At 40.0% G+C, this 4,416-nt stretch overlaps 1 pseudogene; it reads right to left on the bottom strand.

The window, feature by feature from the left end:
* Positions 1 to 3,718: 3,718 nt before the first annotated feature.
* LOC117286088 lies at positions 3,719 to 3,869 on the bottom strand (annotated as a pseudogene).
* Positions 3,870 to 4,416: the final 547 nt, after the last annotated feature.

Raw genomic sequence — 4,416 nt, 5'->3', positions numbered from 1 at the left:
GCTTTGCCCATACAAAAATTCTTCCTCTTTGACATTCTAAATAATGGCCATAAATGTCACTCAACATGAACTGTGTCTATGGCTTCTCTGTTTTATTTTTCAAATGAATAAGCAGTACCTCCATTTAAATGAATGAATAGTAACTCCAACTGGAATATTTGAGTCTTCTTTTGATCTCTTCTCATAATGGCAAGAATTTCTTTTTTTTCTTCACACAATGAACTATTTATTTACTAAGGTTATATGGCCTGTGTGTGACAAACCAGAAATTATCCTTATATCTATCAATTTCATATGCCCACAAATAGAAAGCTCTTCCTTTGAGAGCACTGTAATGAATGAGGTCTTATGATCAGCAATAGCAGCCTCCAAATTTAAATATTTGGAAGCTATCACTTATCTACAATCCCATGGGAGTTTCTGAAACCACAAAAATCTTTCAAAAGTAAATACAACAAAACAAAATAGAAGTGGACATCCTCATCTGCTTGGGAGGTTTCAATATGAAAGCTATTCATAATGAGGGACTTTGTCTTTGATTTGATAGTTGTTCTGAATATATAATGCCGGAGAGTTAAGTGCAATCCATAAAAGGGAAAAAAATTCATAAATTGTACTGCATCAAAATTTAAAACTTTTGCCCTGAAAAGATTCTATGCAGAGTGTGAAAATAAAAGTTACAGACTGGGAGAAAAACATTTGGCTATCACATGTGTACTAAAGGACTAGTACCTAGCATATACAGAGAACTCTCAAAACTCAATGGTAAGAAAATAAATAAACCTTTTAGAAAATGGGCAAAAGATTCAGCATGGCTGAAGAGGAGTCATGTTGGACCTACTCACAAAAAACAAAGGTAACTGGAAGCAAGGGAGGGACATACATCCTGATGCCAAAACCAACCTTAAATAAGTGACTAAAAGATCAAATAAAACATAGGCACAGGTCTTAATAAAACAGAGCATCAGCCCACAGGATTACCAGTGGCATGGGCAGTGCTAAGCAAGAATCACCATACTGGGGAGTCTTCAAGAAATGGAGGGAATGAAAAAGTGCAGCTAACTCAAGCCACAGGATAGGTTTAGGAAAAAAGGCCTTTCCCCTTTTCTCCCTTCCTCCACAACAAAGGATGCTGCAGCCTGGTAGAGAAGTTTGCTTGCACACACAGACCAGCAACCAGAAATCTACTCCTTTCCCAAGGAAGAGGAGCTGCCAGCTCCCTTCCTTTTTTATTTCCTCTGTTGTTTGCCATAGCAAACTGGGAAACCTAGCAATGGCAAAGTTAGGGACTGCAGAGCAACAAAGGAAAGAAGTGAGTGGTGACCAGTGGCTTGAGAGAAAGACACAGAAGTATGTGTGGGATTTAAACAACCTTGGGAAGTCAGCACTTAACCCACTGGAGAGGAGACTGAAGGAGAACCCAGGAGCCATCTCTATCCTCAACCCCCAACCTGCAGCAAGCAGCAGCACAGGATACAGAAGTGCCAGTGGGGGTGAAACAGAGGAGGCTGTGCAAAGACCAATTAGTGCCAAATGAACACAGGACTGAGCAGCCCCAAGCTGTCCCTGCCCGAGGGCACACAACTCATGGTAGGAGGGTTAGGTGGGCTCAGGAGAGAGACATACAAAAAGCTGCTCGCTGAAGATCAACCCCAGCTCCCACAAAATCAACCAGTACCCAGCACTAATCCTACTGCAGACCTGGCAGGGTTACGCAGCACACTTTTGGGACACTACCACAGAACTGGACTCCAGAGGAATTTTATTATTTCTTTGTTGGCTGTGTTTCCTTTTTATGTCTGGTTGTTTGGTATTTTTTCCTATGTTGTTTATATTTTTACCTTTATTTTTATCTTGTTCTACTCATCTTCTTTCTCTCTTCAACTATCTCACTTGACTTTATGATATTTTCATGTGAGTGAAAATTGTTTCATCTTTCTGGTTCACATTGATATTCTTTTGCTTTAGCCTTCATGCTTTCTCTCCTGCCCTCTTCTCCAGTCTCCCAAAGCTTGGGTGGTAATCGGTCATCCTCCAGTATCTCTCTGTTTTGCTCCTTATTCCTCTTAAATCCCCCACCCAAATACACAGGGTAAAATCACTCCACTAAGGGGAAACTCATTGCATACAAGTTCCTGATTTATATTGGACTGTGTTGTATAATGGTAGATCTTGCTCATGTAAAGGTACCAGTTAATAGTTACCAGTTTGTCAGTTTTTAAGTTGTGCTTGATGCTACTGATATTGCTAATTGTACTACTTTATTCCCTATGTCATACCTATTGTAATCAGTTGTTCTTCCTTATATGACAACACTGCAATTGTCTTGGGCCATAACTACTACCACAGTCTAGTACTAAAAGACTGGTGTCGAGCCACTTCTGATCCTTAATAAATTGGGAAGGTAGGATCTTGAGACATCCATAAAGACCAAGAACTACATATGACAAGAAGACACCTGTGAGGAATACACTTTCATAGGGAAGTCTAGATACTAGTGATAAAGCTATCTGGCATAAGACACTTATAAGTATTAGCACAGATAACAAAACAAAACAAAAAAACAGAAAATGACAAGATGCGGATATAAAATGCAATCCCAGACCACCAGCATACCTAGGATAAGTCTAGGGAACTACAAGATAGAGGAATTTGGAAGTCACCCACCTGAATTTTCTAAAATGAGAGCAGAAGTATAAAAAAACAAACAAACAAACAAAAAAACAGATGCATGAGGTTATACAGAAAATAATCTCTCAGCTAAAAAAAGAAATGATGCTCAAAATGAAGGACATGCTTAGTGAATCTATTGACAAATTTAAAAAAAAGAAAACTAGGGTGTGGTGCAGAGCTGTAGGGCTGCAGCCAGATCACAGCCAGGGCTCCTCCCTGACCCCAGAGGCTTGGGCACATCCACCTAAGCCAAAAGCCTGCCCACAAAACAGCTGCACAGGTGCACAAGCTTCAGCCAGAGTACCACTCCACAGCATCAGCCACAACCAAGGGCCTGCCTGGAAAAGAGCTACACAGGTACACAAGCTCTCCCCAATAATATTGATAAGTGTATGAAGACTCTAGCCAGAAGCCTGCTCAGACAACATAAACTGGGATTCACAGGCCCCAGCCAAAGGCTCTCCCAGACAACAGGTACATAGAGGCCCCAGCAAGAGGCACAGCTGGATACCATCCCAAGGATACACAGGCCTCAGCCAGAAGCCCGCCCAGACAATAGGTAAGCTCAGGAATCCAGAAGGCCAACATTCTCATCCCAGAAATTGGTGTGCTGCTGAACAGCAGAGAAAAGGCCACTGGGTGGCTTGCTGAGAACTGAAGACCACTGAGTGAGCAAAACGTTGCCTCAACAAAGGCAAAGTGGGCTGCATCTGTTGAAATGAGAACACACATATAAACAAGTCCTAAAACCACATTTCCAGATCCCTAAGGCAACCCCAAAGGGAAATGAGATAGATACTCATCTGATCGTGATACTCAACCACCTGGACAACCTCAACCAGCAACAGAAAAAGGACCTGGAAAAAATGAAATACTTTCTCAGATAACAGCAGAGATTGTGCCCATAGTGCAAGACATGATTAATAAATCTAGAGTGAACACAGATTTTTTTAAAAAAATAGAGGAGCTGAGGAACATGATGGAATCCCAACACAGAAAACAAATGGAATCCATAAAACAGATGCAAACAGATTTCCGGTAGATTAAAAACTCCATTGAAAGTTTACACAGTAGAATGAGCCAATGAGAGGATATATATATATATATATATATATATTTTTTTTTTTTCCAGATATAGAAGATAGGGTTGCAATTAGTGACCACACTTGATCTTAGCCAAAAGGCTGAGAAGCGATTGCAATTAGTGACCAAGAAAAGAAAAATTTCTTAAAAATAGTAGGAAACCAAGCGAAATCAATCCAGCAGCTGCTTGACGATACAAAGCAAAATGACATAAGACTGTTTGGTGTCAATTAAGAAACAGGAGAGCATGTAGACAGCATTAAAAAAAAACTATTAATAGAAATAAAGGCAGAAAATTTCCCAAATAGGGGGGGAAAGAACTTGACATACAGATAAGGGAGGCATATAAGACTCCAACCAGCCATGATTAAAAAAAAAAAAAAAAAACTACACCAAGGCATATAATAGTTAAGATTCCAGAAACCCAGCAGAAGAACAAAATTCTATAAGAAGTTAGAGAAAAGAAACAAATCACAAACAAAGGAAAGCCTATCAGAATCACAGCATACTTCTCAACACAAACCCTCAAGGGAAGAAGAGCTTGAAGTAGTGTATTTCAAGCCCAAAATGAAAACAGCCTTCAACCCAGACAGATGTACCCTGTAAAACTATCTTTCCAAATTGATAGAGAAATAAGATATTTTCATGACAAAGAGCACC

The sequence above is a fragment of the Fukomys damarensis genome, unplaced genomic scaffold, assembly GCF_012274545.1.
Source record: "Fukomys damarensis isolate Sample0158 unplaced genomic scaffold, DMR_v1.0_HiC HiC_scaffold_14, whole genome shotgun sequence".
In the NCBI taxonomy this organism is placed as follows: Eukaryota; Metazoa; Chordata; class Mammalia; order Rodentia; family Bathyergidae; genus Fukomys; species Fukomys damarensis.
This window is presented reverse-complemented; position numbering and strand designations above follow the sequence as displayed.